The sequence below is a fragment of the Chlorocebus sabaeus genome, chromosome 9, assembly GCF_047675955.1.
Source record: "Chlorocebus sabaeus isolate Y175 chromosome 9, mChlSab1.0.hap1, whole genome shotgun sequence".
Lineage (NCBI taxonomy): Eukaryota > Metazoa > Chordata > Mammalia > Primates > Cercopithecidae > Chlorocebus > Chlorocebus sabaeus.
The window spans coordinates 129,749,514-129,774,645 of record NC_132912.1 but is presented as its reverse complement, the minus strand read 5'-3'; the positions used below and the strand labels follow the sequence as shown (position 1 = coordinate 129,774,645).

The 25,132-nt window shown below is 45.6% G+C and overlaps 2 protein-coding genes across 7 annotated transcripts in view; one reads left to right on the top strand and one right to left on the bottom strand.

The window, feature by feature from the left end:
• The window catches only part of DOCK1 (dedicator of cytokinesis 1), a 545,325-nt gene that overhangs the window by 240,474 nt on the left and 279,719 nt on the right, over positions 1-25,132 (bottom strand). The gene's annotated exons all lie outside the window — the stretch shown is intronic.
• INSYN2A (inhibitory synaptic factor 2A) overlaps positions 14,001-25,132 on the top strand; it is a 61,602-nt gene continuing 50,470 nt past the window's right edge. The window contains exon 1 of one of the 4 annotated variants that reach the window (XM_073019450.1): positions 14,001-14,497. The gene's annotated coding sequence lies outside the window, so the exon portion shown is untranslated. The remainder of the gene's footprint in view (positions 14,498-25,132) is intronic. The other 3 variants (XM_073019452.1, XM_007964405.3, XM_007964400.3) reach the window with 3 other exon arrangements.

Sequence of the window (25,132 nt, the reverse complement as noted above, 5' to 3'; positions counted from 1 at the left end):
CAGCCCAGAACCCGAGTCTAGGAGTCTGCTGAGTACACTGAGACAATGTCCTGCCTGACAGATGAGACATGAAAATCCCATCTGTCTGGCAAGTTGCACTTGGCTTTCCTTAGCTGCCCTTCCTGCAGTTAGAGTGCAGGACTCAGCAGCTCAGCCAAGGATTTTAGAAGGGTCGTAGACATGGTTGTACAGTTTCACTTCTGCAAGATGAGTAAGTTCCAGAGATCTGCTGCACAACACCGTATCCACAGTTAACAGTACCGTAATGTACACTGAAAACTGTGAAAAGCGTGGATGTAAAGTGTTCTAAATAAAACAAAGACAAGAAAATAATAAAGTTAAACAAAATACTCAACAAAATGTAATAAAATATCATGGGTCCTATACCAAGAGCTGCTGGCTGTAATACATTGAAGTCATTATGCCACGTGTCACATTCAGAAATCAGTCACAAGAATATTCTGAGTTTTTATTTTTCTCTTTGAAGAAATTCAGTAACACCTAGAACAATGCAGTGGAGGGAGAGGATCTGCACCAGGCTTTAAACTTCATGAGGCTGAGGAACCCTCGGAGAAGGAAAACAAAAAGAGGCAGGGGGAGAGAGTAGAGGCCATCGCCATCATGCATCAGCCTCCACTCACCAGAGGGGCAGAGCCACGAGCTATGTGCCCAGCACCCTTGTAGTCCACGGCTGGAGCCACCCAGGGAACAGGCAGTGGCTCCGAGGCAGGACTCAGGGACAGACAGAAGAACTGAGGTTCAACGAGAGAGAGCAAGAGGGAAAAAGAAACAGCTCTGTTTGGCACCTGGTAGATGTGCATTTCCTGGTTTCCTGGGCTCCGCCTGAGAGTTATTCCACAGTAATCACAGAAACCCCCCTCTGACTGCATTATCATCCAAATGCACACGGTTCTACATTCTTCAGAAGAAATTCTCAGGCATCTGTCCCTTTACAGCCCCTCTAATGCCGCCTGTCACCTTCGTGGTTCTCCACAGCTTCCGTGGGAGTCGTCTGCCGAGACAAGCCGGGGCCATTCTTTCTGGGATGAGCACTGGGGCCACCTTATGTGGCGCCGCCGAAGGCCACAGCGCCTGCTGATGGCCGCACTGTGAGGTCTCTACAGTGGTTTCCATAGGTAATGGGCCAATCACCACCAAATGTAAGACTTCATAAAAAATCCCATTCTCACTGTGAGGGAACCAGGAAATGGAGAGAGATCTTTTTTTATTTCTTGACTGGGGTTGGGGGGAAGTCTGGCATCGCGTCGTCATGTACCAGGCGACTATAAAGAGAGAATGATGATTTGTGCCAGCAACCTAGCAATCAAGCTTGGAATTCCCTTAACCCAAGTCTCCATGTCCTTGGAAAACTGGACACACAGGACTTACCAACTCCTGCAGCCTTACTAAGGTGAATACAATTAAAATGAGGTGTATTAAGCGGACTCTCAGTGGAATGTCTCTACTGAGAGATTCTGCATATTTAGGGGTGTGTGCTAACAGGAAGAGGTGAACACACACATTTATAACCACCTTTGCAATCCCTGGGACACTCCGAAGTTCTTTCCATAAATTCTACATGTAACATTTAATTGCCCAGTTGTGGGACATATTGATTTTTACACCACATCTGATGGAGCACCTACCGATGCGAATCATTTTCTTGCCTTTTCACTACTTGTCCATTTTTCAAATCCATCATTTAACAATGAAAGGCAGCTCCGCTCAAGGAAAGAAAAATGGGTTTGATGATGCCCTTTAAGCACCCAGGTCTAGCGGTATAATGTGAAATACACTCCAGGGCTGTACTGTTGCCTCTGACAGTAAGGATGAGATGGGCCCTCACCCTTGCATCTGTGATATCCTGAAAGTCACCAGGTGCCCAAAGGACACACAGGCGCCACCCAATCCTTAGCTCTGCTCTCCGGGCGGCTACTTCTGGCCCTTGCTCCTATTTCCAATCTCCAATCTTGGATGAGGTTTTCCCACACAGGGTGACCTCAGATTTTGCTTTATTTTATAAAAATCCAACTCAGGCCCTAAAATAGGCACACGCACTTGCATTTTCATTCTTAAACCCCAAAAGCCAGCTCAGTCTTCTCCTAACTTCTGGGAATTAAACATTCAGACTCATCCAGTGGAATCTCAGTGTAAAGAACATGAAACCTTATCACAGCTGCCACTCGTTGTGGATGGAAATAAAGTTAAAAACCAAGAAACTGATTCTGGATCATCAAATAAATTTCAGTGTTTCCAGTTACGCAGTGAGAAGATAAATTCAAAGATGTTTCCTTTGGTTAAACACACATGAAAAAAATGCAGCGTAGGTTAAGCATTTCATTGCTAGGTAAACAAGAAGCCATCACCTAAGAGAGGCTGTATTAACTACCACTTGGTAAGTGGTAGCAATATATACAGCGAACTAAATTTAATTAATAAAGAAGCTCCACAGTCTTAATGATAGGCAACACAAAAATACTGCACTAGGAAATTAAATTGGAAGTTTATCCTATGTCTTTAGAGAATATCTCAATGTATTAACAGATGATAACGTGCTGACAAATTTGAAAGTGGGGTGTTAATCCACAATGAAGCTCAGTAATCTCAATGTTCATGATGTCACATTTTGTCATGTTTTTAAAAAAATGAAACGGGGTCTTGAAATCTTGGCTTCCTGATAATATTCAAATCTTAGGCATTAAATATAATATTCAAAAGCATAACCGACTGATTATTGATTCTTATTTTAGTGCAAAACTCATGTTAAGCTAATACATAATCACTTTTCATATGGTTACAGAGAACTGTTATACAAACTTAACTATTCATCTCAATTGTTTGGAAACCATCAATACAGGAAACTAAATTACAACAGTCATCATAAGAGCTCCAGTATTAAAAGCCTACAGCAAAGATACTCCATTCGGTTGCATGAAATACTTAAATAAATCAGCAGGAGATGAAAATCCAATACTGATTGTCCGGGATTGTCTCCTCAAGTCTTCTCTCAGGGGAACGTGGTGAATAAAATTATTGGACAGAGGAGTCAAACATATACGACTGTCCATTTAAAGTAATGACTGCATTTTGGTTCCCATAACTGCAGCATTCCCATAACTAAGAAAGCAAAATTCTTCTGCTTCACAATGACAAAGACATTCCCAGTGGTTTGTATGGAACTATTTCTTACTCAAATACTAACAGATGAATGGCCCCTTCACCATATCCCTTGCCAGAAGTAAGCCTTGATAGGATATACTGCTCTAATTCTGCCCAAATTGCAGATGAGGCCGGGTGAGCCTACAGTCTAGTGTATGTAAGAAGCAAAGGGGAAAAACACTGAATTCTCCCGTGATCAGTCAAACGCAACAATTCATTCTTAAAATTTGGGTCTACATATGGTATCAAAATTCTGCCCAACAACTTACGCTATAAGCCAGAGGTCAGAAAACCACAGCCTGTGGACCAAATCTGGCCCACCTCCTGGTTTGGTAAATAAAGTTTTATTGGAACTCAGTAGTTGCCCATTTGTTTACATATTCTCTACAGCTTCTTTCCTGCTTCACCAGCAGAGCTGGGTTTTCATGACCTTTGAAATGTTATGATGTTATGGCCTTCAAAGTCTAAAATATTTATAATGTAGCGCTTTTAGAAAAACTTTTAACACCTGCTATAAACTATTCTTTCTATCAGCACTTAGATAATAAAGTCAGTTGCCTATTAAGGCAATCTCAAAATGTGAGAATTGTTTTTACAATTTACCCTGTGTCTTATTTACCCTGGGCAACAGAGTGAGACTGTCTCGAAGAAGGAGAAGGAGAAGGAGAAGGAGAAGGAGAAGGAGAAGGAGAAGGAGAAGGAGAAGGAGAAGAAGAAGAAGAAGAATATATGGTAGACGATAATGTAATAGATGATGTTCTAAAAAGTCACCTTTTAAATTATTTTCGAAAACTCAATCCCTCTAAGTGCATGGTAAACAGTGGTTATTTGAAGGTAGTGTTAATCAAAATGAACATTTATTTGGTAAGGTTTACTTGTTGGTAAGTCATACTTGCATGTAAAGAGTTTGCTTAAAGTGTACTATACCCCTAGATGATAACTCTTTTAAAATAACTGACTCTATTCTGTATTCAAAGAGGGATTATGCATGCTTGTCAAGAAATAAAGAATAGGGGAAGTCTATGGGAGACCGTTGCGTCTTACATGGTATATAGACATTTGTGCTTTAACGGAGCTTATTTAAATTCATGGCAAACATCACCCTGTTTCAACACTTGTCATATGAATCGCAATTTCAGCTGATTTCACTTCAGTTTAAAAATGTCCTTTAAATACTAACAAAATATGTATTGTCATCAAAGAAGCCAAAGTCCAACAAGGAACTTTACACAGGCCTCATGTACGGAAGGGGAACATTTCTTCGTAAAACCACATGCTGTTTGCTGTGGCCACCTGCCTCCATCCACTTACGCCACCAAGAGTGGGTGGTTGCCAAACACGTGTCTGAGTTCAGCTTTAATCTGCTTACCCTATTTTCTCAGTAGAGGTTCTGTAAAATACCAAATCGAATGCATCATGCAACTCGCCCACCACAACAGAGACGGAACCTGGAAATCCCAGGGCTGAGAGACCCAGAGGATCAACCAGGCAGCCAGAAGCTGCACTCCTTTATCCACGCTGGAGTCGGAAGCCGAGAAAGCTCCAGAGTGAAAATGTTCATTAACACCCACGGACCAAAAAGGAAAGAGTCAATAACGTATGAATCTGAAGGTGAAGATGTTGGTTCTCTACCATTTTCATGGTGTGAATGAATCACAAGTCTTATTTTAAGGGACTCAGAAGTATCATGAGCAATTCCATGTGACAATATTTACTCTGGGGAAGGAAAAAATCAGTACCATTAAAATAAATTTCTTCATTGTCATATTTGAGTCCAGAGAAGAAAAAAAAAATCAATAAATGTTATTTTCTATTAGAACTTAGGGGCGTTCAGCTCAGATAGCCCAAGGCATGGTAATGAAAGGGTAACTTTATTGCTCATGGTCATCAAACAGAGCCAGGCCACCCACAGTCAAATGGGGAGGGTGACCGATCTGGAGGCGGGTCATAGGATAGCAAGTCACGTGCAAGGATGGCTTGTCCAACAGGCCAAGAGCAGCCACTGAGGGTATCGGCTATGATGGCCTCTCAAACCCACATTTACTTTTCTCACCTACTCAACCCTACGTGATGTTCTTCAATTAACAAATTCTGAAACAAATGTCTGGGATGCACACTGAAAACACAAATAAAATGAACTTAGGTTTCCTTTCAACTTTATACTGAGTAACAGATCTCTTGGACAATGCTACTTCACCTTTTGGGTGATTCAATTTCCAAATGCCCATCTCTATTAAAAAAAAAAAAAAAAATGGTTGGGCACAGTGGCTCACGCCTGTGATCCCAGCACTTTGGGAGGCTGAGGCAAGCGGACTGCTTGAGGTCAGGAGTTCGAGACCAGTCTGGCCAACATGGTGAAACCCCATCTCCACTAAAAATACAAAGATTAGCTAGGTGTGGTGGCACACCCATGTAATCCCAGCTACTCAGGAGGCTGAGGCAGGAGAATGGCTTGAACCTGGCAGGTGGAGGTTGCAGTGAGCCAAAATCACATCACTGCACTCCAGCCTGGGTGACAGAGTGAGACTCCGTCTCAAAACAAAACAAAACAGATTTTCACGTTTCTTTCTTGAATCCACAGAAACAGCCAATAACACAAATGGGAAAAAGCTCTGTAGGATTTGCCTCCCTTGCTTAAATGAGATGGATATTCTGGAATCTTAAGATCCTCCCTTTCCCCTCTCAATCGAGGAAGGTCTAAGAGATCACTCAGAGGCCTCTGTCCAGGCAAGGGGGAGAAGGTGCCAGGGAGCTGTGACTGCCGAGATACAGGGATTTGGATGACGACAGGAGCATGTGTACAACATTCTAGCCATACTGACTTTAAACTATGAACACTGGATTTTCTAAAAAGAGAAAAAAAATTAAGCAACATTTACAAGCAAAATTCCCTGCCTTTCTTTGAATCTCAAAAAAAAAAAAAAAAAAGAAAGAAAGAAAGAAAGAAATCAAAATTGTATAAGAAATGTCTTAAAATAAGTTTTTGATTTTACTTTAACTTTAGTTAATGGACTAATACATGAGAACCCAGAAGCGAGGGGTGCACACACATTTAGAGTATGGCACAGCTGCAGAATGTGCCAAAGCACAAATTAGGTGAATTGGACATGGGGAGATCTGCAGCCCTACTGTGCAGTGCAATTAACGTGAAGACTGTTGAATTCTCCAAAGACTCAATAATATGAAAAAAAAATGTTTATGGAAAACACGGAACTGACCACCCATGTGCCCTCAAAGGTCATCAAACATAACTAGAGATTTTTTTTTATTATTTAATTCTGTTCTTTTCCCATTTGGAGCTTGGTGTTTAAGAACAAAATCCTTACTTTGGGAGGCCGAGGTAGGTGGATCACGAGGTCAGGATACCGAGACCATCCTGGCTAACACGGTGAAACCCCGTCTCTACTAAAAATACAAAAAATCAGCCGGGCGTGGTGGCAGGCGCCTGTGGTCCCAGCTACTCGGGAGGCTGAGGCAGGAGAATGGCGTGAACCTGGGAGGTGGAGCTTGCAGTGAGCCAAGATCGCACCACTGCACTCCAGTCTGGGCTACAGAGTGAGACTCCATCTCAAAAAAAAAAAAGAACAAAATGCTTGCTTTCCAATGTTCAATAGCTTGCTATCACATCACCTATGAGCCATGCTACTAAATAAATACATTTAAAGTCAGGTCGTCAATTCTTAGACCAAATTAGTAAAATAATTTATTGCACTGAGTGCATAAAATGTCAAGGGTAGGTAATTAGAATTATATGCAGTGTGTTAGTCATCTTTAAAAAAAATAAAAGCACGTATCCTGTCCACTATGACTGAATCTCAGCAAATGACAGTACCAAAGAGGTGTTCAGGACAATCCAAAGGCCATGGTAATACGATGCCATTATACATGGCACCCTAAGGGTGTGAAGTAGCCTCTTGTGGTATAGATGGGATACGTATATTGTGATGAATCATTTTAATAGCTGTTATTCAATGAAGAAAACGTGATAATATCACTGAGATTATATTGGGAAAGCTTACAGTGCTATCGAAATGCAAAATGATTTGGGTATATTGCTGTTCCAGTGCCTGTTTTTATTTCAAAGTGTAACTAACACAGTGAGATGATGAGGGACGGCTAATGACGACAAAAGAATGCTGGTCAAAGCTACTCTCCAGCCAGACAGGATGCAGCATCAGCTTCCTGAGAGCCTGGCATGAGCAGCTGGCATTTTTGGTCAGAATCTGTCCTCTGGTTGCATCAGACAGAACTGGATTTCAATCCAGGCTCCACCCCTTCCTAGCTGTGTGACCTTGGAGGATCATTTACATTCTCTGATCCACATCTGTGGAGAGACTTTAACAATATCACGCTCACGGTTATCTGGTAAGAACCAATGTATATAACCCACAATGCACCGAGTACCTGGCACCCTGGAGGTGCACAGCCAAAGTGGAGCATCATTCTCATCAAAGTCTCATATTCAGTCAGGGCTTGGGGAAGGAAAAAAGTAGAACAAGGAGGCTTCCATTTTCCTTGCATTCTCCTCTACCCCATCCCTCTTCCATGCCTGTGGAACCTAAGGTGGGGATGGAGGGCAAACAAGGAAGTTCCTACCACCCAGCTGGGAGAAGACTCCAGGTCTCCCTAAAGAAAAGCTTTCTGTGCACCAGGGCAGAAGGCCTGGGAAGGGCAGCCAGTAGCTCCAGCACCAGTACAGAGCACTGGTAGGCTGGAAGCTCAAGTGTGAAATCCATTCTTACCCCTCTTACCCCCTCCTGTCCTAGTTTTTTTTTTTTTTTTTGGGTGGGGGGGGGGGGGTGGGGAGACAGAGGCTCACTCTGTCGGCCAGGCTTCAATGTCGTGGCACGATCTTGCCTCACTGCAACCTTCACCTCTCAGGTTCAAGTGATTCTACTGCCTCAGCCTCCCGAGTAGCTGGGATTATAGGCATGCACCACTATGCCTGGCTAATTTTCCTATTTTTAGCAGAGACAAAGTTTCACCATGCTGGCCAGGCTGGTCTCGAACTCCTGAGCTCAAGCAATCTGCCCGCCTTGGCCTCCCAAAGTGCTCGGATTACAGGCATATGCGCCTGGACCCTTCCTGCCCTAGTTCTGATCAGAAGTGTCACTTTCTGTCGTGGGCATGTAAGCCGCTTTATGAGAAGGTGGCTTCAGCAGGCTCAATGAGACTAGTGGCCTTACCAGCAAGGATTAAGACAAGCTCATTGAGCCATCTACCTGTGCTGAAGAGGTTGGCTCCCCAGTGATGAGAACGGGAGAGTAAGAAACCCTATGGAAACTAGCACCCAAGACTGACCAAATAAAGGTCAACAAAATAAAGGGTTTCTGTTTCATTCCTCAGGAGTCCACCTAAAAGAAAGGAGAGACTGCAGTTGGGAGGGGAAAGCCTTGGGGTTTGCTCAGAGCCCTGAAAATGAGGGATTGTGAGGGGAGAAGGGAGAGGCAGAGTGCATGCCTACTCTTCCTTATTCCTGTACATCACTGCCTCGGTTGTACGGAGCATCAAAAAAAAAAAACCAAAAAAAAAAACAAAAACCTAGAGCCACTTCACTCTCTTTCAAAAGGAAAACCTTCCATTTCTGTAGATAAATTAGATTCACAATGATGCATCATAGAAAGCCAGGGATGTCAACTAGTCCTCACAATGCTCAGGTTTTCCAAAACAAATTTGTATTTCAGGCCAATAAACCATCTCTAGTTTCTTAACATGAAAGGAAAAGAAGGCCAGAGGAAAAATACAAAAAACTAGCCGGGCGAGATGGCGGGCGCCTGTAGTCCCAGCTACTCGGGAGGCTGAGGCAGGAGAATGGCGTAAACCCGGGAGGCGGAGCTTGCAGTGAGCTGAGATCCGGCCACTGCACTCCAGCCTGGGTGACAGAGCGAGACTCCGTCTCAAAAAAAAAAAAAAAAAAAAAAAAAAAAAGGCCAGAGGAGTGGCATGTCCCTGGAACATGAACCAGCACTTCAGAAGCAGTTCTGGTTCCCACCAGCAGGAAACACGGCTCGGCTGCCAGGACAGTGGAAGAGCCACGGGCAAGGGGCTTTAAACAAAGTGAGACTCTTAAACCAGAAATAAGCCCAGAAAGAGGAGAGTAAAGGCTCACGCAGAATATGACAAGGGGAATGATGCAGAAAGCCTTCCTGCAGGGCTCGGCAGAAAAGAAGGCCCCACTGGGGCACCCTTGAGCATTGTGTCTGTCTTGTTCTTGAAAGGCAAGGCTAAAGTGTCCCCAAATGATTGATTTCAACCCTACAGGTCTAAGGCGATAGGAGTTACTCTTCCTTTGCAGGCATTGAGCACAGGCTGATCTGAGACCACAGCTTCTGAACTGACAGGCGTAACCTGCCCATGACAGACTTAGGTTGGGCTCATCTAAGAGTCTCTCTGGAATATGAAGATGTCAGAGGCGTTCGAACCACAGCGACTCCATTTTGAGTGAAGACTAGGGACGTGAGGCTGAGACCTCCTGGGCTGCATTCTTAGACAGTTAGGCATTCCTCACCTCTAGATGTTTAAGGTTAAGGGAACACATTGATGATGTTTACTAAACAGACCCAGACTTAGGAGTGTCCTAATATCCAGACATCTTGAGAACAAAGGCATTCCTAATTTTACTTTAAAAATAATAATATCGGGCGCAGTGGCTCACGCCTGTAATCTTAGCACTTTGGGAGCCGGAGATGGGGGGACTGCCTGAGCTGAGGAGTTGGAGACCAGCCTGGGCAACATGGTGAAACCTCATTTCTACTAAAATACAAAAAACCAGGCAGGCGGGGTTACAGGTGCCTGTAATCCCAGCTACTCGGGAGGCTGAGGCACGAGAATTGCTTGAACATGGGAGATGGAGGTTGCAGTGAGCTGACATCACGCCACTCTAGCCTGGGCAACAAAGCGAAACTCTGTCTCCAAAAACAAAAACAAAAACAGATAATACCGATTCTTGCAAAATATTGTAATTCAGAAATTTAATCCTTTATTACAAATCCTTGTAGCAGAGCAGAGCTCCCCATATATGTGAGTATTGTATCTAGGCTGGACGCGTCCCTCCTCTTACTTTTGGGAATGTCCCACTCTGTCTATGGAGTAGCTGTTCTTTCACTACTTTATTCTCTTAATAAACTTGCCTTCACTTTGTACTGCGGACTCGCCCTGAATTCTTTCTTGTGTGAGATCCAAGAACCCTCTCTTGGGATCTGGATTGGGACCCCTTTCATGTAACAAAGATACGGGAAAGAAAAATTCATGTCCACAGTGAACTCTGTCGTAGCCACATCGGACAGCTGGAAGGGCAGGCGTTTCATCGGCAGCCTCCTAAAGAAGGAAGTTCTGCTGTGCAGCTAAACTTGAAGGCTCCTCTTCGGCAGCTGCTAGTTTGGAGACACTTCTCTCTTCTCCTGCCTTGCACACTGGAGAGGATACAGGTTAATCGCACTGACAGATACGCTGGATCATTGAGGGGTGAGGGTTATTGGGGAGCATTCATGTGGACACTGCAATGACACAGTGATGACACTCAGACAAATGGGGTCACACTGAGACAGGAAACATCTCCATGAATTTCTATATATGTGGAAAACTGCATAAGCAACTAGTGCAAGAGACAGAACGATCCAGCACCACTGAAGGTGCTGTGGTTCTGGGCAACGAGTATGCCTCAAAGGTAATCCCCATTCTGATATTTCCCACCATCAGTAATTTTGTCACATTCTTGGACTTCATCTAAATGGAAACATGTCATAAACACTGGGTGTCTGGCTTCCTTTGATCTGCACCTTTGTAAAAGTCCTCCATGCATGCAATCAGCAGTCAGTGCTTTTGGATTGCTGTCTAGTATTCCACTATATGAAGAACCAATAAATCTTTATCTCCTGTTGATTGATATTTGGATTATTTCCAGTTTGGAACAGACATAGATGAACCTGTTATGAACATTCTTGAACATCTTTGACTTGTATATTCTTGACTTTTTATGTGGAAACTGAGACCTCAAACTTACTATACCATAGAGGTGGAATTCCAGCAATTCTCTGTACAACCCCCGCACAATTCCAAGAAGAAGGCGAAAGAAGAGAGACTTGGATATTTTGCTTAGTTAGCTGTCTTGAACTTTCCTGCATTTTTATTCCTCTGCTTTTAGGAAATCCCACTTGAAAAGTTGCTATTTTCTCCTTTGCAAGTCTATCTTTTTCAACAAAAATCTTAAGCAAAATATAAAAAGCCAATACCAATTGATTCCTAAAATGAATCTATCAAGTTTCACTTTTTTTTTTTTTTCCTGAGGAAGCTGAGCATATTGACTCATTCTAGACCCTAAAAATAAGCCTACATCCCATCTATTAAAAAAAAAAAAAGGCAATAGGGATCCGTAGGCAGAAAGATGACTGAAACTCCCTTCTCCCCAGCCAGCCCCCAGCATGATGCTTGCTTTAAAGTCTGGAGCATGATGACACACACCTCACCCATGTGGAATATCTCTCCGAGTCAAAGGTATGGTGAGGCAAATTTTCATCAATATTTTGATTTGTGATGCTGAAGACATGTACTTAAGTAATACAATATGTAAATCGTTTCTTCAAAAAAAAAAAGAAGGGATGCCAATGATTTTAATAGACTTAGCAAAACAACTGTAAGTCTACTAGACAATTGAACAACTCTAAGCAGTCTTGATCATGCTACAAAGTTCTGTTCTACTCTCTTCTTCATATAAGTGGATTTTCTAACCTGCCAATTACGGCTTTCCATTTTCTTCCTGGAGTTATATATACATCATGCGAATCTCAGATAGCACTGTCCTTGGAGTTGTTTTCTTGCCAGCTCACAGTGCCACCTGTGGCTGAGCTCTGCCTTGCTGTGCATGCATTTATGTTGACCCGTTTTCACTCTTGGCCCCGGAAAACTTCGGCCTTCTGATACCATCAGCCCAATGCCCATATTTCCTGGCAGCTTTATTTACAGTCACGTTTAAAAGACGGAAGGCAGATTTCAATTTTATGGATTGCCAATAAAGTAAGATTTACAGAAGTTCCCCAGACCGCTGGGAAAATTGCTGGAGCCCGCAGGTGCAACAGCACATCCCCAAGGGAACATGCTGGAGAGTGGCATCTTCTCCTATCTAGTTTTAAACGTCCCCAACTCCTATACATTCCCTTTCCTGGCCCCTTCCAGGCAGAAGAGGGGACTGCAGTTTCCAACTGCTCACACAGAATTAAGCATCTCTTTCCAGCCAGCTCCCAACAGCCTTCCTGGTAAGCTAGAAAATCGGGCTTGGGGGATCTGAGTTAAGAGGGACAACAAGAAGAGTGAAGTGGGCAGAGTTTGGATCCACAGGCTAAGGACTCCTGTCCTGAGCATATCTGGATCCCCAAGGCTGGCAAAATTGTATCCCAAAGGATGCTGCAGGGTAAGAGGGAAACAGACGACATTTTAGATTTTTTTTTCTTCTGGAATGTCTGGACACACTGCCCAAAGTATCCACAGACAAATAAGGTATTTCGTATAAGGCCATTTACAAAAAAACAGACACTCTATAAGGCAGTGCTAGGCTCAGTTCAGCTCAGTGAACAAGGATGGAGTGATAGCTTGGCCATAGGCACAGAGCTGGTGCCAGGTGCAGGGACTCAGGGATATACAGGCAAAGAGGTCTCACTGCCCACTGATGTGTTTAGAGAGGTGGGTGGGTGAAAGGACTTTCCACTTGTCCTCCCAATTTACTCTCCGTAGCCTGTCCCTTCCCTGGGGTCCACCACTTTTCTGTCCTTTCCTGAGAAATAGACTAATAAATGTGGCTACTTACATTTTACTCTACGTTCTAGGAGCAAATCTAGGGGGCCAGGAGACCTGCACTCGGCTGGCTGCTTAGTCCCTGGCCCAGGCCCCAGGGCCTACCAGGCATCAGAGGGACCCCTGGGTCTGCTGCCCTGAGCTCAGAACACCCAATACTCTTTGGTGGATGGGAAATTAAGGGTGGGGATAGCTCCTTGGCATCCTAAGTCTTTTCCTCCCCAAGAGACTTCTACTCTGCCCCAAAGGAACTCAGCCTCTGCGCTCTGTGGCTTCTGCTGGTGGAGACTGTGTGCTCTGAAGGGAGTAGGGTTCTTGGCTAGGAGTGGCAGTGGCGCTGGCTCTGGAGTGTCCCTAAATGTCAGCAAGCAACATTATCAGGCAGGTCCTCCCACTTTATTCCTCAGGCCACTCATATAGGACTTCCTGTCCCCTTGTAGAGGGGCTGACACCAGGCTGGAGCCTGCACTGAAGGGATCTTCACTACTACTTGATCACTACAAGGCACCATACGCAGGTGAGGGGCGAGGCACGTACAGGACCCGCACCCTTTGCGCCTGGCTTCCCAAAGCTCTGCCGTGCCATGCCGGCTGACACAGCACACAGCCATGCAGCAGGGTCCCCAGCCACTCCTCAATCCCTGAGAGAACACACAGAGTCCCCCGGCCTCCAGCTGCTCCGGAGGCGGCTCCAGGGTAGACTCAACAAGTTCCCGGGCCATGCAGCGCCGCCTGCAGCCCAGAAACCCGGAGGACGCGCTGTGGTGGAGCCCCGCGCACAGGCGGCAGCCGGCGGCAGCTCCTTCCACCACCTCCTCCTCCACCTCCTCTCCTCCTCCTCCTCCTCCTCCTCCTCCTCCAGCTCCCGCGGCGGTGGGAGGGGGCTCCTCCACTCCCTCCCTATCCCCCACCCCACGCACGCGGCCCGGCCCGGCCCCGCGCCGCCCCCGCCCCACCCCCGCCCCGCGGGGCCCGGGGCTCCGCCCGCCTCGGTGCCAGCCGGGCGCACAGGCAGCAGGCGCGGGGCGCCCTCGCCTCTAGCCGCCAGGCTCCGCGGAGTAGCTGGGACCTGGAGCAGCGGCAAGGACTTCCCTCCTGCTCCCTCCCCCGCCCCGCCCCCGCCTCCTGGCCCTGGCTCTGAGATCTCGCTGAAGACAATTGCAGTAAATGAGGACATCGGAGGAGCGCGAAGCCGGGTGGCTGTGGCTGGCTCCGCCACGCCGCGAGCAAGCGAGCGCGCGGGCGTCCCCGGAGCCGGCCGAGCCGCTGTCTCCCCGCGCGCATCGCTAAGCGGGGCCAGAGGGACGCGAGCTGCGGCGCGGGGGCCCGCCGGTCCAGGAGGGCCGGGCCGGCGGCGGTGGAGGGGGCGGGCAGCAGGCGCGCAGCCGGCCAAGTCCCCGGAGCCGAGCCTTCCTCCGCGCGAGCCCGGTGAGTCTGGCCGCGGATGCCCTGCCCGAAGTGCTCCGTGCCGCGCCAGGCTTGCCAGGGTCCGCGGCGAGACATGCCCGAGCCAGGCGCTACACCGACCTCGACTTATCTGTAAGCAGCGGAAGGTAAGTGGAACCCCAAGTGCCCTCCTCCCGCACCCCCGCGCCCGTCGTACTTGGCCGCGGGCAGAGCACCGCTCGGACAGGCGCCCACCCCGACTCCGGCGCACGCACTCGCCCCCAAACCGGCTTGGCCGGAGACTCGGCGGCTCCCGGGGCCGGGACACCCCGGAGCAGCCGGTAGTGGACCCTGCGCGGGTGCAGGTGGGGGGCGAGGTTATGCAACTGCATCTGACGCGGCCGGGTCACCGAGGGGCGTCTGGCAACTTTGGCGACGCCAGCGAGGAGCGGGGCTGCGCCTCTGCGATGTCGGTTCCAGACAAACGCCACAGCTTCCTGAGCGCCCGACAGCCTTAGCCAGGCAGAACTGGGGGATCCGGGGGCGGCCGTCTCCCATGAACATTTCGAGGCTTTTAAGTATTTTCCAAACTAAAGCGCCCTGGAAAGTACGGCTGATTAACTTCGGGGGGGATGAGTTGGAGCAGAAGGGCCCTGACGCCAGCCGTTGAGGAGAAGCGCGAGCAGCAGTGAAGGCAGATGCCCACGTGAAATGCCAGTCTCCACCACTCCCTGGGGTTGGCACCTTCCCTGGGCTGCGGGCTGGGGTCGGTGCCCGCGGGGCTTCTGGGTGCCTGGCATCCCGAGTCAGACCAGAACAGGCGTGGGAAACCAACCAACGCTGCAGACCTAAGACAGGGCGAGCTGGCAGGCGAGGGCAGGAGGGAGGAGGGAGCTCGCGGGCAGCCCTGGGCCGGGGCAGCGCCTGGAGCCCAAAGTCAAGAGCGAGAGCCTGCATCTTGCTGGTTCATGCTCAGGGCTCCAGGCTGACGTCCCCACTGCTTGGATAAAGAGCCGCTCCCTGTGACCTCAGCATTCTACTACCCAAAAATATGCCACAGGGAGAGGGAGCCAGTGATAAGGAGATGCCAGGAGTGGGGGAGGAGAGGTGCCTCTGGAGTAAATAGGAGAGAAAATGGGTGCGTTTTGCTTATCTACAGCCCAGGGCTCCTGCCCGGACCCCTCTCCTGCTGTTGGTCTGTGCTGGGGGGCTGGACACGCTCCGGGCCCCTGCGCCAGAAGCAGCGGTGAAGGAGTTTACTTTGACCTTGTCTGCTTAGGCACTGAAATTCTGCAGAAGCATCCCGAGGTGAAACTGCAAGAGTGGGAAGGAACTTTGGGGGAGCCCTGCCTTGGCTGGGAAGCCAAGCGATCATTTCAGAAGACTACAGCTCAGGCTAGCACAGGGTAGACGTCTGTGCACTTGAACGCTTTCCCCTGAACGAGGACTTGCTAGAGGGTTACCTTTCCATATCTCAGTGGGGGGACTGTCAGGGTGACTGCGCTGGCTGGGGTCTTGATTAAAAAAAATACCACTCACAAGACCCGGGCCATGCCCAGAGTAGTACATAGGTGAAAATGATATAACCCTTATTAAGCTTACACTACAGCAGGTTACCGTCATTTCACCATGCAGAGGCGAAAAGTGCTGGTTTTTACTATTCCCCCACACTGTGCTGTTTCTTACATTCATATCCTGTTGAATATTACTTTCGAAAGTTCATATTTATCTTTGCAATTTTTTTGCAAGAATGATTAGCAAACATGCATGGGGGCTCAAAGGAAAAATGGAAGTCCTGCCATCTGCATGCCTCACCAGATATTAATCATTTACTATCCATGTTTACTACTTACATTAGATGGCACTGCTCCTCACGATGGTTTTATTAGAGGCGCATTTGGTGAAGGGAAAAAAAAAGTCTAGCACAGCTATCACTAATTGCGTGATTTTGCATAAATTACGTTAGCCATGGAGAGTTTTGTTTTCTTCACTAAATTCATCATTTTGTTTAAAAGACTGAAAATTCAGTTTAATTTCTTTAGCTAAATGAAAGACTCTTTCTTAAAGACAGGATGTCCTTGAAAAGCTAAATATGTCTTTAAACTTACTACACTTGCCCCGACTTTGTATTTTATCATTGTGATTAAGACTTTGAGCTTTTACGTAAGTCAGGCCCTTTATCCTATTAAGAAACAGAACTACTGGTTCAGAAATAGGCTAACAAGGCAAAAGCTGGGGAGCTCCATGTCTGCACAATGAGATTTCTGCAAGCTCTACGGGAGGCTGGGCACTCTATTACTCTGTTTACTTTGGGGGCTTCTCTGTTTTGCCAGTTATTTTCCCCTGTGACAGGAAAGGGAATTTTTGTGTTTTGTTTCTCCCTCTGTAGGGAAATTTTTAAAAATAAATCAATAAATAAGAGAAAGACATACGTGAAAGGCATTCATCTACAAGGAAGACTCCTATACATTGAAATAAGCAGTCCAAAAATCAAAATGATTCTCAGAAATAACAATGGATCGAAGCAGAGCGACAGGACAAACCCGTTCATGTAGACATTTGTATTCTCTTGTTTGCACCCAGCCATGGCTATCTCATTTAGAGACACGACTACTGAACTCTGGAATATGAGAAGCAGGTGACTTACGCTTCTCAGAGACTCATGATACAGAAACGGTCACAGCTACATCCCAAAGCAGCAGCTCTGTGCTCAGAAATTTACATAGGAGGGCAGTGACAGGTTCATCAGGGATTTTAATGCTTGTGAAGGATGCTGTTTAACCTGTCCATAGCACCCAAGAAGCTCAGTTGGGAAGGCTGGCAAATTCTACATGCTTGAGGCAAACCACTATCATTCTGGGAACGTGAGGTCATAAAAACTCCCCAGATAAAACCAGTGTCATCGTCATTTTTAATAGTCCTTCATAAATGTGAAGCACCACATCCCCTCCCCACCATAATTCCACTGGTTGGAGACCTACATTCCCCGACCAGAAATTAGCTGGCATGATTTATGGAGCAGATCTTCTTCTGTCTCCTCACATATTTGATTTTAATATTTCATAACATTATGGAGTGACTTCAATATTTTAAAGCAAAATTTAATATGATTGATACTACATGACGACACTTTCATTACCATGAAACTCTCATACAAACATTGAGAGAAGTCTTTATCAAATACCGGAGCTAACCTATGATACGTATGTGGTGAAACTTCATGACTTTTAATCAGTTTATTTAACATGTACGTTGTTCTTATACATTAAGGACAGAATACAGACTTGCAGGAACCAAACTACAGGGACCCTGACAGGATTGCTGTAAACAAGTTGTTTGGACAATGTCTTGTGTTAAGCACTAAGCCATGAAAGTATAGGTTTGAACCTTTGGACCATGTGTGATAATGTGTCTGTTTCAGATCCTGAAGGCACTAACTAAGGTATTTCCAGGCAAACAAGGATCTTACCTCTCTCACATTGAGAAAAACCGTAACTTCAGAGACATTTCCTGGTTCCAAATTCAAGTCCTTTCAGAGAACCCTCTACTGTAAGTCACAGGATATTCAGTGTGCATCTGAGTCATATGTGCTTTAGACATTATTCAAACCATCATGAATGGGTTGAGGGACTTTGAGGTGTACAAAGATGTCACCAGATGACAAATCACTATCTGAATAAATACAAAACATTCTAACTTGGCAACTGTGTCTCTTTCTGCTGAGTGTATATTCCCAGCTCTAATTGGGACTGAGAGAAAATTAACTTGAATGGAGAATAGCAGATATTAGGGACAAGCAGGAATTATGATTCCAAATTACTCTCTAAACCTTTTGGCTAACAACATATTTCAAAGGGATTTGGAAATAACTCTCCCCAAAGTCATTATTTGTGAATATTTATTTTATAGAGCACTGAACTGTTTATTCAAAGTATTGCACATCCATAGACAGGTTCTTTTTCCCACACTATCCTGCTGTTAGGAAGTTTGAGCAAAAAAAGAGAAAAGAAAGAGATTCTTGCATCTCTGCATACCGTACATTCATATGAATTATACTACTCTATCCAAAAGAATGGTAAAGAAACAAACAAACAAACAAACCCAGCATATCAAAATGCTTGTTGAAGTTTATATTCTACTTAATATGGAAAATTCCAATTCAGTCCTTACTAATCTAGCTTTGGCCATGAAATGAAATGCAGTAAACTACAACATATGAGAGACATGGCGAGGCGGTTACAGAATGCTGAAAACACTACAGGCAGCCTTGCAGATAAAAGTTGCTCTCACTCCATCTCAGTAGAGATGATCACAGCTATATCCCAAAGCAGGGGTTCCATGGACAGGCACATCCCAGAGAGAAAGAGGAGAAAGGACAGCTGATGGCATGAGGGCCTTTTGACAGCTGTTCAGTTGAGGAAGCAGCAAGGGGCTATGTCATACTCATGCCAACCTTAATGAAATTGAGTAGTCTTTGTGTTTCTAGGTCATTCCACTGGTGATGTGGGATCCCCCACCCTTGTTCTTCTCTAGGAAGGATCTTGTATTTGTCAACTGCCCTTCTTAATGTTTTTTAAAATCTCTTCTATATGTACTTAGTGGTTAGATTTTCGATAACTCTTACTACCTGCATTTTGTACAGTGAAATCTGCTTATTTTTGTAGTAAGCGATTTTACCATTCTTAAAACTGTAGCAAAGATATAAAACCTGGGATTTTTAAATGGGGCAAGCATAGGGAAGGTAGATGGATACGCAGATGGCTTTGTTCAGAGAGGACTTCTGATTTGTGGATATGTACTGAGCTGTTGCAGCAGTGGCCAAGGCGATGTGTAAGGTGTTACAAGAACAAGTGAGAGGACTCCAAGAAGCTCAAGTCCAGGAGGAGAGGAGGTGGTGGCAAGAAGTGGCAGGAGCCTAAACACTCCCAGGTAGAATCAGGATAGGAGATTACAGGCAGAGAGTGATGCCCTGGCTGACTTCGTGGGTGATGCTTAAGACTGGACTCCTGAGCCCAGCAGACATTAGTCCTGGAGCTTAAGCCAAGTGGGAGGGTGCTCAGGGCTACAGACTTGTATGGTCAGAGTGAGAAGTGACATTTGGCAAAGGTTGAGGTGCTGGGATCAGAGAGTAGAGGCACAGTTTGGAGTCAGTTTGAGGAGGAACCAGCAGAGCAGGAGGGTCCTCTGTTGATGTTTTAAACAAGAACATATCTTCTCAGAAGATTAAGACGGTATAACTGGAGGTGAACCAGAAGAGAGGAGTTGGAGACCAGTTGAGAAGGTGTCACAGGTGCAAATGAGCCAGTCCCAGTAGCACTGGGAAGTAAGTCAGGGGACAGCTATGAGAAAAACCTTTTGGCAGGCAAGTCTTTGTAATGTGGCAAGATAGAAAGAAGGGACTAAAGATGCTACCCAAGGCCAGCAAGGCGGTGGGGGATTTTAATGGAAACAGAAGTCTGCGAGCCAGCAGGAATCGGGGAAAAGATAAGATTTCTATTAAATATCTGAGTGTGAATTTTCAACTGGAAATACTATTTTAAAAAACAAGATTGTCATTATTTCTTACCTCCTAGAATGTCCAAGAGAAATACTTTTAAATGGGAGGAAAATGGACGAAGCGATTCACAACGCAAATCCTTAAATGACTAAGCATAGTACTGTCTATAACAGGTGCTTAGTAAATATTTAATGAGGCTACTAACACAAACCTAGTCAGTGATTTTGCTACCCACTCAGGAAATCCTGATTGGGAAATAATTGTTTTCTTCCATTTCCAATTGTAACTTTTTGTGTAGTAGGAATTAAAGGAAACGCCATGAGAAGGCAGTAAAGAGGAAGACGACTTTCAGGGCTGAGCAGTCCTGACGTCCGGCCATGCAGTGTTTAGAAAAGAAAAAAGCACCAAAGGGTTGGGTTCTTTACCACCAAACTCAACCTTGGCAATTCCTTTGGTGAAAATTCAATTGGGTAGAAGTTGAGTTTTTAGAGAATGTCTTTGAATTTACCGACCTAGCATTAGGGTAAAAGAAGCAAACGAAGAGAACTGAGAAAATGTATCTCACTGCAGTCAGATAAATTAATGTTCTTCTAACCCAAATGCTGACATTTTGGGCTAAAAAGAGTTTTCACCAGAACTCACCAAAAAAACTGGAGAGTTCATTGGGCCAGCATGAGAGAACGAGGTGTCTGTCTCTCAGCCTTAACCTCACATCTCAATTTGACGTCGTGACTTCAACTCCATTGATCTCTGTGCCAGACCCACCAATTTCTCATTTTAAAAATCAATAAGAGTACTGCATAAAGATTATTTTTGTCTTTTTCCCTTGCGTAAATCACATTGCACAGTGTCCACTTAACCGTGCACTTGAGACTCCCATAGCTTAATGTGCCATGTGCAAACGTAGTGTGTGAAATTAAAGGAATGCTGAAAATATGTTTTTCACTTTCAAACCTTATTTTTCATTTGACTTCTTGCCCAATGATAACTGCATTTCTCAATTACTTACTTTTCTTGTTTTAATGGTAGTTGTTAGCTCAGTGGCTTCACTGAAGTCATTCACATCCTCATTTAATTTGTTTTGCACTTGCTATTTATATTTTAGTCTCGCTGTATAATACTTATTCTGAATATATATCTACTTTATTTATTGTGTCTGTCAGATTTATCCATGTGGCAAAAACACCCAGGGTGAGGCTGAATTACAGAAGTTAGCAGGTGGCTGGACACTGGACCCTCAGACAGAGTGCCCTGGCTCATTGACGGGGTTGGCCCCACACTGCACGGGGCAGGTCAACTACTGAGTGAGTGGCAGAGACTGAACCCCAAATCACTCCTGATAATTATTTAAATTCCACATGGAAGCATCAGTTCTAACTCTGTATCTGAAGAGTCAGTGAGAGTGACCACTGGCAAATGCAGCTTTAAAGTATAACTCTAAGCCAACCGTCCAGTTTTTAATCAGCCAGTTAAGGTTGGAACCTTCTGGCGGTGATTCTCAAGCTTGTGTCTCTTAGATCCTGCGTCTGGTGTCATCCACATGCACAACACATCCCGAGATGTGGCGTCTTTGTGCACATCCCCCTCACCACCAGGGCCGTGTACTGAGCGCTTCCTAGGAGCCGACCTCCTAAGCCCTGACCCAGCTCACAGGGGAGTGCAGCGTGGTGGCGAGAGAAGAGGCTCCAGGCCAGGCTGTCCTCCTTTGCCCTCCTCGCTCTGCCAGTAACTATCTGTGTGACCGTGGGCACGTGACTCCACTACCTGTGCCTCAGTTTCCCCATCTTTATTAAAAATAGTAATTTCTCCTTCAGAGGGTGTTTGGAGAATGAAAAGTTCAGACATACACAAAGCACAGAATGGTACCTAGCCTGTGTTGAGTGTTATACACAAGTGTTACCTTTTCTTATCTTTGCTCTCCCAGGTTAGATCACTGACCCAGAGTTCTGGGCTATTAAGTGGAGGGGAAGTGCCAGAACTCAAAACCAAGCAGGTGGTCTCAAAGCCCCAGTTCTTAGGGACTACGGCCAGATATTAGCCATGTTAGCAAACCACGGCAGCATGGGCAGACCTTGAGCAGCCCCTCTCCAATGTAGAAAATCCAAAGTTATTCACTGTGCCAAGACTGCCAATGTACGAACGACTGGTCTCAAACCCCAGATCCACGGCTGAAAAGAGCTGCCCCAAGCCATTGAATTCCTAGAAAGGAACAGAATTCTAAATGTTTTGCATCTCCAACCAGAAATATTTAAAAATAAAAAGTGTGAATATGCCCTATTCCTACTATGGGTCTGCTCCGTTACAATTTACTTGGAATTTGCCATCCCATAATTAATGGATGTTGTGAAAGACCTGGATTTTCAACCATGACAATGACTGGCCACTAGCTATCTCCTCTGTGGAATATGAATCCACCCCGTCTGTCGGTGCACAGCACAGCCCAGCCAGGCCAAGGCACAGACACTCTGTGAGCCTGTGTGGGATCTGCTAGTGATCCTCTCAACACCCGGCTGATGTCTAGGTTCATTCCAGAGAAAAATGGAAGGGGCCCGTCTTCCCTGCTCCCTTGTGACATTCACTCATTCATTAAGCCCTTCATTCAATCAATATTTCTGGGTACTTTTTATATACCACAAGCTTCTCTAAGCTTTGGGGATACAGCAGGAAATAGAAGACAACAAGGGATGAAAAAGATAAAGGAAGAAGGCCAGTAGTTCTTTATCGTGGGGACATTATTAAAATTATGTGAGGTGTTTAAAACAAAAAGTGGTACCCAGTCTCCATCCTCCAGAAGTTCTGATTTGCCTGGACTGGGGTAGAGACCAATATGCTTTTTCCTTATTTCTTCTCCTTGTTTTGAATGGATTAACTTCCTGGCCTCCAAGTGTGGCCTTTGAGGGTGCCAGGCTGAGGGAATAGAGCCCTTAAGGAAAAATGTGTGTTTACCTCCTTCCTATAGGAGGACAGCCACCCCCTGGATTTTCTTCTACGTGGCAGGAAATGCTCTCCTCACACATAAAAACAAAAACCAAAACAACTTATAAAAGGTTCCATTTCATCGACACCTATGCTGTCCTCCAAAGCTTCAAGAAGGCCGAAGCATACAGGGGTCATGTGAGGTTTTGGAAAGATTTATGTTTTCCTTTTTAAGATCTTTTTAGCATGCTCAATCCACAGAGAATCATTTCATAGATCATCAGTACTGCTTACTCACTACGAAGCTACCTTCTATTCATGAACTACACAGGCTTTTGCTACTGTTCTCTTTCTCTTTTCCACAAGCCTTGTGAAGTAGCAGGGCATCTGTTCCAAGGAGGTGCTGGAGAGATAAAAAGATAGAGGCAAACGTAGGAATATTTGCTGAAAATGGGACTCTTCATTGAGTTTAACACTTAATGTGTTATGTGTTGGGTGCTTCACAGAACAGGAAACCATACGATGTCCTGCTTCAGGTGCCTGCCCGAGCCTGCACTCTTGTTTTGCCCCAGGGTGAATTGTCACATTCCCTTCTGGACAGGAGATGGGGTTGCTGCAACTGGCCCTTTAAGAGCAGCCAAAACGATGGGAGTTGTGGCTGAAGGCCATCAGAACTCTATGAGCCTGATTCAAGGGAACAGCCCACAGATGTCCCACAGCTGACCTGGACTGATGTTCCGGCACACATCCCCTTCCCTTCCTGTGTCTGTGTGTGCATTTCTCTCGACTCACCATTCCCCTAACATCCTTTCTCTCTTTATACACCCCCATTTCCCTTCTCCTTCCTCTCCATGTTCATCTCAATGGACAACAGCAGTGTGGCACGAGATTCCTAAGTACTGCTCTTCCTTATTTAGTATAATTTCATATTCACTGTTCTCAATTCAAATAACAGGCAGATGAAAGCTGTTTCATTCATATGTTTATGCCCCCCTGATACAGTTTGGCTCTCTGTCCCCACCCAAATCTCACCTCGAACTGTAATCTCCATAATCCCCGTGTGTCAAGGGCGGAACTAGAGGGAGGTAATTGGATCGGGGGGCAGTTTCTCCCATGCTGCTATCGTGATCATGAGTGAAATCTCAGGAGATCTGATGGTTGTCTAAGTGTCTGGCATTTCCCCTGCCTGCGCTCATTCAGTCCTGCCACCTTGTGAAGAAGGTGCCTGCTTCTCCTTTGCCTTCCACCATGATTTTAAGTTTCTTGAGGCCTCCCCAGCAATGCAGAACAGAGAGTCCATTAAACACCTGTCCTTTATAAATAACCCAGTCTCAGGCATTTCTTCATAGCAGTGTGAGAGCAGACTAATACACCCTTGGAAGTGACTAGACCCACGGGTATGCCCCAGACCCTCTATTGTTTTTTTCCCTCTGAAAGCCAGTGATTCATCCTCAAGAGCAGATTAGACAACTGAGGTCAGGAAAGGTACCATGCTCTGAAACGTTATTCCAAGCTATTGAGATTTTTTAATTAAACTCTGAATTTATTTTGCTACTACCATATCTTGGAAGAAAGTTGAGTACTATAAGAACAAAGCTTCTGATAATTCCTAGCAAGTCACATTTTCTGTAACAGTATGGGACCCCAATATACTACATGATTAAATATAGAACCTGTACAATTTCTGTGCCATCTACTCATTTCGGTGAGTGTCTGTGCCATCTACTCATTTCGGTGAGTGTCTGTGCCATCTACTCATTTCGGTGAGTGTCTGTGCCATCTCCTTCTCTCCCCTCAGCCCAGTAAACATTTGTACAACCACCACTCAAGATAGTTATGCCAAAGTTCAGAAGATAAAAATCTCTGGATATGGTTTGACCTCAACGAACAAAACTCTATCCTTTCTCCTTTCCACTTCTCTAATTCCTACTCAGGTTTCATTATACAGCCGTGTTCTACTTAATCTGAGGATCCAAATAATGTAGAAAGACTCCTTGGAAGCCACTAATATTGTACACTCATCCTAAGTCTTGTTGCCATATCTCAGCTAAGACCCCAGCTCTAAGGATACTGTGATGTACACTGTTAAGATTCTCTTGCTGGAGGGCAGTGGCACAATCTCGGCTCACTACAACCTCCAACTCCCTGGTTCAAGTGATTCTCCTGCCTCAGCCTCCCAAGTAGCTGGGATTATAGGCACGCACCACCACGCCCAGCTAATTTTTGTATTTCTACTAGAGACGGGCTTCACCACGTTGGCCAGGATGGTCTCCATCTCCTGACCTTGTGATCCGCCCGCCTCAGCCTCCCATAGTGCTGGGATTACAGGTATGAGCCACCGCGCCTGGCCAGTGTTAAGATTCTTAAACCAGTAAGTAAAGAAGGATGA